The sequence below is a fragment of the Cetorhinus maximus genome, chromosome 12, assembly GCF_964194155.1.
Source record: "Cetorhinus maximus chromosome 12, sCetMax3.hap1.1, whole genome shotgun sequence".
Classification (NCBI taxonomy): domain Eukaryota; kingdom Metazoa; phylum Chordata; class Chondrichthyes; order Lamniformes; family Cetorhinidae; genus Cetorhinus; species Cetorhinus maximus.
Window position 1 is genome coordinate 83,950,253 of NC_135890.1, and position 16,703 is coordinate 83,966,955.

The window sequence follows — 16,703 nt, forward strand, 5'->3', positions numbered from 1 at the left end:
ATGATTGAGGTGTATAAAATTATGAGGGGCATAGATAGGGTAGACAGTAAGGAGCTTTTCCCCTTGGTGGGGGGATGAATAACCATGAAGCATAGATTTAAGGTAAGGGGCAGGAGGTTTAGAGGGGATTTGAGAAATAATTTTTTCACCCAGAGGGTGGTGGGAATCTGGAACTCACTGCCTGAAAGGGTGATAGAGGCAGAAACCCTCATAGCATTTAAGAAGCATTTGGATGTGCACTTGCAATGCCATGGCATACAAGGCTATGGGCCTAGTGCTGGAAAATGGGATTAGAACAGTTGGGTACTTGTTTGACTGGTGCAGACTCAATGGACCGAAGGGCCTTTTTCTGTGCTGTAGACCTCTATGACTTAACTCCTTTTACCCACCTTCGTTTCATATTCCTTAATACCTTTGCCCAACAAAAATCTATCAATCTCAGTTTTGAAATTTACAATTTAACAGCTCTTTGGAGTAGACACTTTGAGATTTCCATTATCCTTTGTGCGAAGAAGAGCCTCCTGACATTATTCCTGGACACCATCACGAGAGGAAATAATTTCTCTCCATTTCTTTGATCAATTCTTTAATCATCCTAAACACCTCAATTAGATTACTCCTTAATCTTCTATTCTGAAGAGAACACAAGCCTAGTCTATGCAACCTATGGTTAATAGCTGAGCCCATTATTAATTTTTAAGGAAAATTAGATAAATGTTTAAAGCAAAGGGCCAAGGGAAAAGAGTAGGGCAATGAGATTGGTTTTGGATTACTGTATTACCGAGCCAGTACAGACTTTACGAGCCAAATGGCCTCCTTGTGCAATGTAAACTTCTATGGTTATAATATAAGTAACTACAGTGTTAAGTTTTATTCAAACTGAAAATATTACCAATTAGAAGCCACAGTTATCAAACACACTTTGAGAGGCTTCTGATAATTTTAAAATTTTAAATTAAAAAAATTCTTTGTTTCAACAGGTTGATTTCATTTTAGTTTTTAAACTATTGCTGCTGTTGTCACATCAGTGACATTTCCTTTTCTTGGTTGTGCCTTTGGAAGAGGGAGTACTTCAACTGTGAACAATTTGTCTGCAGGACTTCTGCAGAATCTCTGTTGTTTAAAGTGATTTAATCCTGGAAGAGCATTTTTGTTTGGAGGACATTTCAGTACAACACTGAAGATGTCAGAAATGTGGAGTGCCATTGTTAATTTACTTTAAGCTTGTCATTAATTAAATTACATCAAAGTCAACACTTTTTTATTTGCTATTCTAACAATTTGAACCAAAAACAGAGAATGTTGGATATAGACAGAAATTCCAGTCAGCATCTTTAAAGAAAAAAGGGAAGTTGGTTTTTCAGACACACCCCTGTATCATAGCTGTTTATTTTATCTTAAACATACAATGCATTGAAGCAATACATTTTGAAAAAGTAATTATGTCACAAAACACTATTTCACCACTTCTGTATCGCAATATACTACTGCTTTGCAATATACCATTACAATTTTTCCCCATTGTTCAGTTCACAAAATAACATACATCCCCCCTTTAGAGAAAATAAAATGAGGAAATGTGACTTTCAATGTTGCCAACATTTCCTCTGGAACGTATGTATGTAAGGTATTCTGATTTTAAGTTGCTCTGATAATCTCTAACGTGATCACTGATTTAAGCCCCTTAAGTTGATTAAAATCATGTCTCCTTGTGCTGTATAGGTCCATCTTCAAAAATATATTCCTTTTAAAAGATGCAGGTGTAATAAGGCTTTTGGAATTCGGTCCTCATTCCTGAATTATTGATTGTTTTATAGAAATTTGTCCAAGAATTGGTTGGTAAAGCAATGAAAATAAATTTTGGATTTTGAACATAGGGACATAGAAAATAAGGGTTAATAAATAATGATGCATTTGAAATTTCTTTATGTAGAGTTATTGGAGTTTGAAATTAAACTTTGCCGAAGGAATATGTCAACAGGAGTAGGCCATTCAATCCATCAAGACTATTCTACTATTCAATTCGATTATGGCTGACCTGTCTTAGCTCCTTTCACCCACCTTGGTTTGAGATTTTTTAAAAATGGGGTGGTATATCCATTTAAATAATAACAAACGGACAACATTCCGGAAAAATATATACTTTTTCTCTTTCAATTTTCTATTTTTTTTCCCGAAATCAGCAGTCTTTCACTGCATTCCAACTCTGTGAAATGATATGAGTGCTCCATCCAAACAGTATTCTGCAGACAGGTCAGCCGGCAGACTGTCTGAGCGGGACGAGGACGGGGAGGGAGTGTTATCTTGCAGCACGCCTGGGGTTTCTTTGGCGGGAGGGCGGAGGAGGCGGCGCGTTGGCGCGGCCATATTGGTGGTGGCGAGAAAGTGTCGGTTGGGCTCGCGGCTGGGAGCGGTTGGCGAGTGAGCGCGAGCGATAGCAGCTGGCGCCGGGATCTCGGTGTCAATACAGAGCGAAGCGGGAGGAAGCTGCTGTCAGTCAGTCAGTCAGTCTGTCAGCCACCGAGAGGAGGAGCGGGGCTAGATGCGTTTCCGCCTGCGCCGTTTGGCCTTCACCAGGAAGTCGAGCTGCGCTCCGTCTGCGGGAGAGAAAGCGAGGCGAGTAAAACCGAGAAGAGTGCGGTGCGGTGCGGGGGTGGGGGGAGTAACCGGCAGCCTTAACCCCGTGTCAGCCCGGGAGAAACGGACGGCCTGTGCCTGAACACAAGAGAGGAGAGGGGATTGGGGAGGGGGGACAACTCCCTGATCGCACCTCTTCTCACCCTTTACACCGGGGAGTTGGTGTTTTTTGAGGGGATGGGGAAGGGGGGGAAGCAGCTCTCGGTAGCGGAGAGGGGGCTGCGACCAAGAGGTCGGTGTCGATTCAGGACGCTGAATGTCAGAGCCCTGCCCTGCCCTGTTCTGCTCTGGGAGGTGCAGCCTCTTCTTGCTCCCTCTCGGGGGTGGGGGTAGAGGGTGAGTGTTGACCCGTGTGAGGGGGGAGGGGCTCTTGGTGAATGGATATTACCCGGGGGGTTGGGGAGAGAGATGCAAGTTTCCTTTACACGAAACTTCCCCCCGGTTTCGATTTCTCTCCGGTTGCAGCCCACGGGACTGACGACTCCCCTCCCCGGCCTTTTACTTTTACCGGGCGGGGTCCGTGCACCAAGAGCTGTTGGAGGATGCAAACTCCATGTGTTCTCCAGTGACCTGGCGGAGGTTTTATTGTTGTTTACAGTAAATCAATTGTATGTGCGTCTCTGTGTGTTGATGTGGTGGAGGTGGCAGGCGGTGCTGTTAAACTCTCAGAATCAACAAGCTCCCTCCCCACGTTAATATTTGCGGGCCAGGTGATAACCCTCCATCCATCCCAGATAACTTTGGCTAGATCCTCCCTGGATCTGCGCCCAGCGGCATTGGATGCCCCAGGCTGTGGGTGAAATAAAATCCGGGGGCGGGGGAGAAGGTAGGGCAGCTCTCCGTTTGCCGATATTCTCTTTGCTCAGCCATCCGGTGCTCATAAGCAAGACAACGTACATCTCTCTTAGTTTTATTTTATTTTAGTTTAGCATCGCACTGGACTGCGCTGATTTGGGGGGAACTTTTCCAGTTTAGATGCCCAGTATTTCTAATTGCCATCAGTCTTGCTACGGGAAGTTTTCAGTAGGTCACTACTTCCGCCAGGGGTAATGGAGCGCAGCAGCTTAGCTGTTCAATGTGACACCTTTTTAAATGCCATTCAGTAGGAAGATTGTTTATTCAACTGCACAATAAACTTGAACTTTTTTCTGCAATAATTTGCAACAGGTTTATAATTTATAGGTTTATTTGTGCCATTTGGGAGAATTAAATAAATTATAATTTGTCGTGCTGTCAAGTTGCTATACAATGTCATGTGATGGGAGAGTACCTTCAAATGGAACGTTACATTGGTTTTATTGTACATTTTATCTGTATCATAACATCCAAATTGAAACTGCTTTTGGGGACACATCCTGGCACACAATGTTAAGTGGATCCACATAGTTACATTTTACGAGCATAATTATTTGTGATTACAAGTGCCTTTAGAGCAGTGCTTCCCAAACAATTTTCCAAGGTGACCCCAGATACCAACAAAATCAAAACAGCAATAAAGCAGCATAGTAACATTGGTATGTAATTTTTAAAGTTTGCATATTTTAGATCAACATATACATCATGAACATCTGTTTTAAAGTACTGCATAAAAATGCTATTTTATGTACTCATGTAGGTTTCTGCCAAGCTCTCCGTATTCCTTGGTGATAGACTCTGAAACCCTTCTTCTCCTTCCCTGCCTCCCCATCCACATGTTGTAATCAGCCCCTCTTCCCCCCACTGTGCACACATGTGCCCCTCCTCCCAAATCCCCCCCACTGCCTCCACACACCATACGTACAGATGCACATCCCTCTTCCTAACCCCATTCACCCCACCCAGCCACACACACCAACCTATTTTTCCAAACCCTCCCCTGCCCCTCTCCACCTCATTTGACAGCCTCTCTTCTCAGCTTCCCTCTTACTCTCACACTGGCGCCTCTCTCCTTCCCACCACCCTCCCCTTTTTTTTTCGGGGGTAGGCAGGAATGTGGAATTGAGGTTGAAATCACATTAGCCACGATCTTATTGAATGGTGAAGCAAGCTAGAAGGGCTGAGTTCCCTACTCCTCATTCGTATGTATGTTCCTATGTGCGGAGCAGAGTTGCCAGCCTGGGTAAGGAGCCTGTACAACAGGCAGACAGGACCAGAAATACAATAAGGTTTGAAGCCATTACTGGATCAGTGGCCTGACTACCTTTTGCCGGCATTGTCAGTGATTGAGTTGCACTTGTTGGCCTGTGCCAAATTGGTACGCAGATATCCTAGGCTCACTGTGCTAAAAATGGGTTTCTGATGTTAAAGGAAGCCTTGGGCTCACCCTGTGCCCTTTGCAGTTTGGCAGCATCGATCCTGTAAGTCCAGGGCTGTCCAGCCAGAGCGTTCACACTGGGCAGTCTCCTTTCCACAGTTAGCATTGCTGCCTCTAGGAAGGGGAAGCTCACAACTGCAAATGTGACCTCTGCAACCCCAGCAGGGGTTGTGATACACAGTTTGGGAACCTTTGCTTTAGAGACACCATTCCCCACAGAGATATTGATATCACTTGGAGATATATGGAAAGAAGAAAGTACTCAGAAAACAATACTTATTAGGTATTCCAAAATCATGATCTAGTATATAGGGTTAAGCTTGCATTAATGTGTGCCATGTGTATCATGAATTCCTAATCTTGATGGCAATTATGAGAGGTACAGATGTGCGATCAGATCTTTTGATGTGAACGATAGTCATTTCAGACTCATGTTTTACCTGCTTCAATTGATTTACTGTTTTTTTTTAAAAATAGGAATGGATAGAAATTGCAACACAAACAGACCATTTGATTCAACAAACCTTTGTTTACTTTTATCATCAACATGAGCAAATAGTTCTAATCACATCTACCTACCTTTCTCCATATCCCTTTCTCCCTTTTTTTCTTCAACCTATCCAATCTAATCTTGAATGTTTATATTGTTTTTACCAGCCCCTAATCCTATTCCAAGGCATCACAACTTTGTAAGATGGTTCTATTGTCTTCTGTTTTAAATCTTAAAGTTAATCTTGTATCTGTGACTCCTGAACTACTGGAAATAGTCTGCTTACCTATACCCTGGCTCATCCTTCATGATTTTAGACACTTCAGATGCATTGCCCCATATTCTGTATTGTTTTAACAAATTAAATCCTCAATTTTAAATCTCTGATATTTGTTTCTCATGCTATCCTAGTGCATTTGTATAGTAGTCTCACCAGTTTTTCTGTAGCGTTGAGCCTCAGTACTGCATTCAGTTCAGTTAACTGAGGTTCGAGCATTTTGCGGCTGAAAGTCTTTTGACATGAAAATTGAAGAATCAATGTAATTGGGATCTGTATTGTCCAGATTTAGTTGGCTGTTTGGTTTACATCATGTGCAGTGCTGCTTCATTCTTCTACATTAATTGAAAGGTTGTGCTATGCATGCTGATTTACTAGAGATGCTTGTAGCTTATCTCCATACTTTACAAATGTGAATTTGGAAATAGGTTTAGTATGTGCACTTGCAGAAATACAGATGTTAAGTGTTTTAGGCGAATAATTATATCATGATATATTCTATGCTTCTTGAAATAAAAATTAGAATTGTGCTAACTATTTTAGTCATATCAACTTGACATTCTGCCTTGAATATCCTGTGAACCTGTATCCCCAAATCTCCGCTCTTCCACAGCATCAAGCCTACTCCATTCAGAGTATGATTCCTACTGTTGTTTCTCTTACCAAGGTACATTCATCTTAGACTGACATTAAGCTTCATTTGGTGGGTGGGGTGGTCCTTGAAATGCCACTGCTTGAGTAGCCTGCCAAATAATATGCAGTGAAAACTGGTGCTTGGCTTCTCTTCCAACTGTGTCCAACATCATCTTAAAATAGGCACAGCACAGAAGGCTCTTCTGGTATTGTGCCTGTACTGGCTCTCTGCTGGAGCAACTCAGTTAGTCGTACTCTTCTACCTTTTTCCCTGTAGCCCCTTGTAATTTTTTTCTATTTAGGTAATTATCTAATTCCCTTTTGAAAGCCACAATTGAATCTGCATCCACCACACTCTAGCAGTGCATTCCAGATCCTAACAGCTTTTTGTGTTTAAAAAAAAATACATTTCTTTATGTCACTTCTGGTTCTTTTGCTCTTCACCTTAAGTCATTGTCCCCTGGTTCTTGATCCTTACGCCAGTGGAATCAGTTTCTTCATATCTACCAGTCTTACCTGTTTGAGACACTTGCATCCAAGGCTGAACTTGTTGCATCTATATCATCAAAAAATTTTAAAGTTGGTTTTTAGCCAATTAAAATTTTTTTTCACCAGTTCCTGTTTCAGATGATGAAAGTCAATGAAAGAAGGTGCCCAAGTTAGGTAAGTTTTTTGGGGGTAAAGATAATTTAGGAAAGAGGAAACTTTTGTTTATCTTGTGTTACATTTAATGCCTCAATGCTTCACATAAAATTAATTACCTTGGCGTGCAATCACTGTTATGCAGCCGAATCTGGGAGCTCAGCTTAAATATGAGCAAAGTGTAACATATAAGTTAAAGATGTGATATAACTGACAAGGTTATTCCTGATGTTTTGAGAACTTTCACTATAATAGTGTTTCCAGAACATAGTGGCTGGCTCAGACAGAAGTTTCCCAGTCCATAGATAATTAAAAAAAAAACTTTATTGAGTGGGCTGTGCGCTGTCAAGTTTATTTATAATAGTATTGTACTTCTAAGTTTTTTTTAAAAAAGTTTGTTTCTTGTTTCAAACATTCTTCAACTCTCAAATCCCATTGGTAATTGTACCTGTTGCATCAGCGATTCATTTCCTGGTGATGAAACACTGAGTAAAAATATTAGACAGTGTTTACTTACTGGGTGTTGTGGATCTCACATTTTTCAAATGGCTATGGAGCTGACTCAAACTGGTGAATCTTTCTTATTGGCAGTGATGAAGTACAGACTTCATTTATTTTTATTTGCCGAAATGAGAGCAATAATAGTTTCTGAAAGCGACTTGTTTTTTTAACTCTGTTTTACCTAGGGATTACTCAGCAGATGTTGTCCTTCAAGTTTGTTCAGTGTTTGTATACTCTGAATCTGATTTTTCTTTTAAAACAGCCCTGACTTTTGTAAATAATGCCTGCCTTTTAGTAAAATTACTTATTTCTTAATAGATTTGGATTTTTATGACAAATTAGCTGATCTTGATCGTAAATAGTTCAGACTCTCTGATTAGGTTCGTCTACTTGCTATTTTTTTTCCAATTTTTTTCTGCTTTGTTATTGTTGCCCTTGGTATGATTTCTCTAGGTATTTTCATAAGCACAGGTATGTAAGCATGCATACAAAGAAAATTTAGCACAATCTGGCTCGTGTGGTCAAACCAATTTTGAAAAGCGAAGCCAAGAATTATAACTTCAATACAGAGCGAAGTCGTGCAAGTGGAGGAATAGGCAAGTAGCCAAATGAGAGGGGGAGACGGTGGAAAGGTGCAATGGGAATGTTTTACTTGTTTAAATAACATGCATGAATCAAAGGGCCCAGTGTTGTGTTGTGCCACTTATGCCAGACAATGAACATGCAAGCTCTTTTTTTCCTGACTATTTAGAAAGAATTATGTTTTGTTTATTTTCTTACTCTTGTGCTTGTCTATTCAGTTAAATGTTAGTTTATTCCATCACATTTCCATAAGTCAGGAGTGTGATGGAATTCTCTCCACTTGCCTGGATGAGGGCAGTTCCAATAACGCTCAAAAAGTTTTACACCATTCAGGGGGAAGTAGCCTGCTTGATTGGCACCCCATATACAAACATTCACTCCCTCCACCACTGACTCTCAGTGGCAGCAATGTGTACCACCTAAGATGCACTGCAAGAACTCAAGGCTCCTTAGACCTTTCAAACCCACGACTGCTATCATTTAGAAGGACAGCAGACACGTAGGAACACCATCACCTAGAAGTTCCCCTCTAAGCCACTCACCATCCTGACTTGGAAATATATCGCCATCCCTTCACTGTCGCTGGGACGAAATCCTGGGACTCTCTCCCTAACAGCACTATGGGAGTACTGATACCACATGGACTGCAGCGGTTCAAGAAGGCAGCTCACCACCACCTTCTCGAGGGCAATTAGGAATGGGCAATAAATGCTGGCCTAGCCAGAGATGCTCACATCCCATGAATGGAAAAAAAAAGTTAAAGCCATTTTGGAAAAGTTGAGATTGTACCTTTTAAGTTTGTTTCTTTGACCTATATTTCAGTAAATCAATAAAGTTGTGCTTATTATTTAAGTTGGTGAGAAAAGCATGACAGTTTCTACTACAAGCAGATTTTTTGTGTTGAACTTCATTTGCCAATTATCTTTCCATTCTGCAATTTTATGAATGTCCTGCTATAATTTGTTGCAACTTTCCTCAGTATTGATCAAGTTTGGAAATTTGCGAATTATGGATTTGTGAAATATCTTTACACAGATTCTGATCTAGAATATCCGTAAAATACAGACATTCTGACTCAGATGGTTTTGCTGAAGTGGCTGAATTTTTAAAATGTCCAATTGAATCCTGGTTATTCTAGACATTTTCAAATTCAGCTTTTTGGCAAAATCTGTTTGCATCAGAGAATGAATGATGGCCTATTGCAATACTCCAACTTATGGTTGAAAGAGAATGTGATTATTATGGCTTTAATAAAAAGCATACGTTGTATCTTACGAAGAATTGTTTAAGTTTGACTTCATTATTTCCAACTACACATTAGAATGTGAAGATTTGTTGGTACTGAATCAATAGTAACGTTGATTCTGAAGTTTTGAAACATCCTACTTCAGCTAAATAGTATTTTTTTAGCTTTTGTAAGTGAGGAAGACTTAAAAAGGCTAATGGAATGTTGGTCTTTATGTTAAAGGGGCTGAAAAACAATGGGGAGGAAGTTGTGCTTTAGTTGTATAGACCCTTGGTCAGAACCCATCTAGGGTACTTTGTTCAGTTTTGGGCACTGTCCCTCAGGAGCTGTAGGCCATAAAAAGTTAGCAGCACCATTTCACTGGAATAATACTGGAACTAGAAGGGTTAGATTATGATTACGTAGAATATATGGCACAGAAACAGGCCATTTGGCCCATCCAGTCCATGTCGGCATTTATGCTCTATTTGAACCTCCTCATTTTTTTCTCATCTAAATCTGTCATTGATTCCCTTTTCCCTGATATGCTTGTCTGGCTTCCGCTTAAATGCATCTATACTATTTACTTCAACTGCTCCCTATGGTCGCGAGTTCCACATTCTCACCACTCTTTGGGTAAAGTTGTTTCCTCTGAATTCCCTGTTGGATTTCTTGGTAACTATTTTATATTGATGGCCTCTAATTATGCTCTTCCCTACAAGAAGGAACATTCTCTCTCTATCTCTCTCTATCAAAACCTATCATAATTTATGACCTCTATTAGATCACTCTCAGCATTCCTTTTTTTTCTTAAGAGAAAAGAGAGACAGCCTGTTATTCCTTAAATGCGTATATTCATGCATTTAAGGTGTCAATCTTGTAAATAAACTGCACCTTCCACTGCCTCTAGATCCTTTATATAATGTGGCAACTGGACTGCACAGCATGTGACCCAACCAAGGTTTGATACAGGTTTAGCATAACTTTCTTACTTTTCAATTCTGTCCCTCTAGAAATAAAGCCAAGTACTTGGTTTGTTCTTTTTTAATGGCCTTGCCAACCTGTGGTGCAACTTATAGCAATCGGTGTATTTGTACTGAGATCCATTTTTGTTTCCCTCCTCCACATAAGTGACGTCCCTATTCTTTCCACCAAAATGTACTACGTCACATTTATGTGTTGAACTTTATTTGCCAATTACCTTCCCATTGTGCAATTTGATTAATGTCCTGCTGTAATTTGTTGCAGTCTTCCTCAGTATGAATTAATTTGGTGTCATCCACGAGTTTTTTGAAATTGCGTTCTGGATTCCAAAGTCCAAATCGTTGATGTGAATTGTGAACCGTAGTGGCTGATCCTTGTGGAACACCATTTTCCCATCTTTTACCACTCTGAGTAACTACCCTTTATTTCCAATCTCTGCTTTCTGTCTTGAAGCCAGCTAGCAATCCATTCTGCCACTAGTCCCCTGATTCCACATTCTCTGACCTTATTCACTAGTCTATTACAGGGCATCTCATCGAAGGCATTTTGAAAATCCAGATAAATTACTTGAGGCAGGTTGCATAAACTTGGCTTGTATTTCCTTAAGTATAGAAGATTGAGGGGTGATCTGATTGCAGTATTTAAAATGTTAAATTAATTAGTTGGAGTGTGTATGGAGCAACTATTTACTCTGTAAGGTGAATCAAGAACAAGGTGATATAATCCTAAAATTTAGAGCTAGGTGATTCAGGAGTGAAATCAGGAAGCAGTTTTTTAAAAGTAGAAATTTTGAACACTCTTCTACCCCAAATGGCTGTATGACAACTATAGCTTTTAAGACAATTAGATTTTTGTTTTAGATAAGGGCATCCAGGAATATGGTGTAAAGCAGGATAATGGTTTTGAGGTGCAGATCAGCTATGGTCTAATTGAATGGCAGAGCAGGCCCAAGAGCCTAAATGGCCTACTCCTGTTCCTATGATCCAAACTAATGAATTAGGTGGGCTCTAGTTTTGAAATCTTTTGGCATCTCTGGTGTCTGGACAATCCTGCTTTGTTTCACATGTAACTGCAAAGTTAGTCCATGCCACACACTTTAAGACAGGCTTCAATTTCTTCTAATTGGTGGTCAGTGTATTGTTATATTCTGTTAATTTTTTTAAAAAATGGACTAATTACAGAAAAATTGAATATTGTATATGTGGTTGCGTTGCATTCTGGTAATTCAAGTGGCTTGAATGGCAAGCTAAAAGTGAAGCTATGGTAGTTTCTGAATTCAGTTAAATCGTATGATTGAATTCCAATGCTAAACTCAAGAGGTTCCTTGTCCATATTGATGAAAAAGAAATTTGTTTTCAGGAGAATTCAATATATACTTCAAATCCAATTTGCTTTTCCTCCCCTCCTCCTGAATGAAGATGTGCTATTTTCAGGTTACTTTGTTGTACAAGATCAGTTTGAGTGATAGGTTATGCTTCTCCTCCGTTGAATATAGCAGATGTTGGAGTGACAATTGAGATGATTAAATGATTTGATAGTGTAGATGGAGAGAAAATATATCCTCTGGTTTGGGAGTCCATAACAAGGGGCCATTACCTTAAAATTAGAGCTAGACCATTTAGGAATGGTGTGAGGGAGTATTTTTTCTCACAAAGTGGAAATCTGGAACTCTATCTCCCAAAGATGTTGAGACTGGGTCAATTGGAAATTTCAAAACTGAGATTGCCAGATTTTTGTTAGGGTATTGAGGGTTATGGAACAAAACAGGTAGATAACACATGACTGAAACCGCTTTGATCAAAGTCACAGGTAACACCCTATGTGACTCTGGCAAAGATAAACTTTCCCTCCTCGCCCTTTTTGACCTGTCTGCAGCCTTTGACACAGTTGACCACACCATCCTTCTTCAATACCTCTCCACTGTCATCCAGCTGCTGTGGCTGCTGTCACCTGGTTCCAATCTTATCTATCTAAATTGTAGCCAGAGAATAATTTTCAATGGCTTCCGTTCCTACTCCACGCCTTTACCTCTGGTGATTTCCCCCATGGATTAATCCTTGGCCCCCTCCTATTTCTCATCTGGAAGCTGCCCCTTGGCAACAATGTCTGAAGACATGGCTTTACCATAGATTGCGGTGTATAAGTTAATCTTTGAAGCTTCACAAAATCCTTCCAAAAAGGGGGTTGACTTATATGCCAAGCATAAAATGTGAACTGCCGGTATTGCTGTAGATGGTAGCCATTTTGAAATGTGGGGAAAAAAACACTGGTGATTCAAATCGATTTGAGACATTTTATTGAATGAATTAATTCTACAAGGATACTTTTATTCATAATCAAAACATTTTTAAAAACTGTTAAATTCATTTTCTTCGACACCTGATTCAAAGAGACCGTCAAATTTGTTCTGAGTCACTTTGGCTATGGCATCATGGTAAGGATCTCTCTCTGGATCTGATTAAATGGTTTTAGTTTCAAAATTATTCCTTCACAAATCATCTTCCCCTTCATCTATTGTATTGGATATTCCACATTTTTTTTTGAATGATCCAATGACAATTTTTGCATTGAATCACATCTCATGATTTGACGATGAAACCATACACAACATCAAGTGGGGCAGCATGCATATTTTCACTCTGAAGGTTTTTTTTATCATGAGCCATCCATCTATTTCATTCGGCATGAACATGATCCTTGAATGGCTTGTTGAGGCACACATCCAAAGGTTGAATTATGGACGTTAGACCCCCTGGTGTAACAGGTGTCATTTCTTCACAGGTGCCTATTGCTCTCGTGTTACTTGGGAGCTGAACATGTCCCATACTAATAAACTGTGTCCTTTGTGTAGGCCTATTCCAATTCAATCCAAAACTACACTCCATCCTCATCCACCCAACTGTTGTCATGGGCATGCACCAAAAACTCCTGTAGGGAACTTGATTTTTGGCATGGTTTTACGTTTGAAAATTACCATAGGCTTTAATTTTGTTCCGTCAGCCATGCTGGTTAGTACCACCATGAATCTTGTCTTCTGTCCTATGGTTTTATTGGAACTACTTTCGAACCCAACTCCACCGTTTGGTTGCTGGGCATATCGAAATTCATGGGTATTTCACCCATGTTGCCATCCATGTTGCCAATGTGACACAATGAGCACTCGTGTTTTTGCTGCTATTTGATGAATCACTGGAAACTGATAATTTTGGCATCAGGGACTTTTGGTAGTCCCTGAGAAATCCTGGCATTCTGCCACAACATTAGACATTTTCATTCAATAAAATGGCTACACCAGCTAGCTGTTGCTCTGAAATCTTTACTGGACTCTCGGTTTGATTTGGCCCACTTAAGTGCATATATACACACACATCTGATGATTTTCAAGGACCCATCCTGATACGTGCATCTCAAGATTGTCGGTGGCTGATCCCTGTTCTTATGGCACATTGGTCTTGGGCATCATCTTCAGGATGGATTCCTCCTCCTTCCATTCTTGCACCAGTTTTTCAATAACATCAAATTCCCTTGCTGCAGCATGGTTTTTTGATGAGTTGGCAAATGTTACAGCTTTTAGCTTGAAACCAGCTTTGTTTTTTTTTAAACAGGAGGACCTATTTCTGTTTGTTGTTTGCCACCTGTGGCCTGTTCTGCGTGGGCATGTCTTAAACTCCAAAATTTTTCAATATGGTTGGCATTGCCTGCTTGACCCCATGTGCTGATTTGAGGTGACAAATTGAGGTCAACTCTTCATGCAAGTATAGCATTTCTTAGCAGAAAAGGAGGGTTGACTTATGCCAATTATGGGGCTAAACATGATTTTTGCTATTGAAAAGCTGGGCTATCTTATAACCTGGGTCGACTTAGACATCATGATCTAAGGTAGTTTTCACATGTACGCTGTCATGAAATTAGTTTATTGTCCCTGTGTGCTTTGTAAGCTATCACCTGTGGAGATTGTAGCGTTCAGGGCACAGGTTGTTCCAATACTTGTTACATTTTGATTCTGCCTAGTAACAAGGGCAAGACATGTGCTTTGATAGGGCACCCAGATCAGTTCGAGGGTCAATCAATTTTAGTCAGAGTGTGTGTCAGGAGCAGGATAAGAAGCTCTATGCAGCTAAAGGTAGAGAGAGCTCGGCAGAAGCCCCGGAGACCTGAAAAAGCAGCAGAAAGTCAATGATTCTGTGCTATGGGCCACTGGGGTAAAGGTAACCCTTTTGGAGCAAAGGCGTTCTGCTCACTGTGTCTGAAGAGCTTGAGTTGTGTCGGCGTGGAGGGCAGACTTGGGAATCCAGGGGAGTGTGGTCTCAGGAGATGAAATTAAAACCCTGGGAAGTGAGCAGTAGTTGAGGCAGTCCGAGTCGGAGTGACTTTCGGAACTTTTAGTTCCGAGGCTAGATCTTTGAAAGGAAAGAGTGAGGAAGACTAGAATTTCAATGAGATTGTGTAACTCGCAGTGAACATTGACACCTGAGTGGGTTGCTTAGAAACCCGTGGGATCTATCTTGGTCACATCTGCCATTTATTGTGCAGTACGGTGTGTTCAACTACAGTTCGCCTGTTCTTCCAAATTTACTTCAAGTTAATTCTGAATTAACAAGATATTGTAAATTGCTTTGCTATTCTGACTTTGCGTGGTGAAAGTTTTTTTTGTTCAAAAACCCTGGAATCTTTTGGCTTTATTCTCTTAGCAAATAACAGGGATCTCAACTTTGTCACTGGTCCTTAGCCAGATCGTAACATAAATTTGGGGATCTGGTTCAGGATCAGAGCAACGCTGATGACACCCAGCTCAACCTCACCATCAACTCTCTCGACCTTGCCACTGTTGCTAAATTATCAGACTGCTTACCTGACATCCAGTACTGGATGAGCAGTTATTTCCTCTAATTAAATATTGGGAAAACTGAAGCCATTATTTTTAGTCCCTGCTGCAAACTCTGTTCTCTAACCTATTGACTCCACCCCTCTCCCTGATAACAGTCTGAGATTAAGTCACTCTATTTCCAAACTTAGTGTCACATACGATCCTGAGTTGAGCTCCTGACCTTCTCATATTTGTGCAGCTCTGAGACCTTCTGTTTATACCTCTCTAACATTGATCGACTTCACTCCTATCTCAGCTCATCTGCTGCTGATCCTCCATGCCCTCATCCATGCCTTCATTACCTCTAGGCAAGATTATTCCAAACTACTTCTGGCTGGTCTCCCACGTTCCACCTATAAACTTGAGGTCATCCAAAGCTCTGCTGTCTGTGTCTTAACTTGTAGCTAGGCCCGTTCCCCTATCACCCCTCTGCTCGCTGGCGTACATTGGCTCTTGGTCAAGCAACTTCTTGATTTTAAAATTTTCATCCTTGTTTAAGCCCCTCTATGCCCTGACCCCTCCCTATCTCTTAATCTTGTTGAGCTTCATAGCCTGCTAAGATATCTGTGCTGCTTTTATTTTGGCCTCTTGTGCATTCCTAAATGTAATTGTTCCACCACTTGTGTCCGTGTCTTCAGTTGCCCAGGCCTTGAGCACTGGAATTCCCTCCTTGCACTTCTCTGCCTCTCTACCTTGCTTTCCTCCTTTAATACACCACTTAAAACATTTCCCTTTGACCGAATTTTTAGTCATTTGACCTCATATCTTGTGGCACGGTGTCATAAGTTTGTAATCCTCCCATGAAGTGCCTTGTGACGCTTTGTTAAAGGCACTATATAAATATAAGTTGTATAGTGCTAAAATGTGTCTCAAGACTGCTAAATAACAAACACTAAGGATGCCAGTTCCAGGTTGTACTGAATCTTTTGAGGACCATTCAGCTTTTAGTTAAGAGGACTTCCATGGCTTTCCTTTGTCTTTTTCTGGGATTGTTATTGGGATATGGTTCTGGGATGAAGGTGACTTGGGTATCTCAATGAAGTGATTGATCTTAATAGGTCTGGGCATTGTGTAACAGAAGACACTTTGCCCATGACAATGGTTGTTGCAGCTAAACTTAATCATGTTCTCCTCTGATCATTTGGATTGTGAAAGTACAGTTTATCAGAAAATCAAAAATTGAACAATGGCTATGGGGTTTTTGAAATTGTTTTACAAGGAAGCACAAGTTCTTGTAACTGGTGTCTATTTTGGATGAAACGTTTCTATAATGCACGCACACAGTAAATGTGGAACAATTATTAAAACAAAGTGCCAAAGTCTAAATTGGCTTTCTGATTGGACTAAACAGCTATAGTGGCGAATTCCACTTTCCTTCAGGAATCTAGTTATCTTTGCATGGAAAGATCCAATTGACTGTCAGTACTGAAAATCTTAATTAAAATTATAATGGGCCAGAGTTTGTGGTTTAAAAATAAGTGAGGTATCCGTGTTCATCGTTATTGAAGATTAAGCCTGACAGCAACTTCCAGTGACAGCACATGCGCAGTTAAACGCAGAAGTGACAGTTTC

At 40.5% G+C, this 16,703-nt stretch overlaps 1 protein-coding gene across 3 annotated transcripts in view; it reads left to right on the forward strand.

The window, feature by feature from the left end:
- The first annotated feature begins 2,322 nt into the window (after positions 1-2,322).
- taok3a (TAO kinase 3a) overlaps positions 2,323-16,703 on the forward strand; it is a 154,863-nt gene continuing 140,482 nt past the window's right edge. For all 3 annotated transcript variants that reach the window (XM_078554017.1, XM_078554018.1, XM_078554019.1), the window contains exon 1: positions 2,323-2,616. The gene's annotated coding sequence lies outside the window, so the exon portion shown is untranslated. The remainder of the gene's footprint in view (positions 2,617-16,703) is intronic.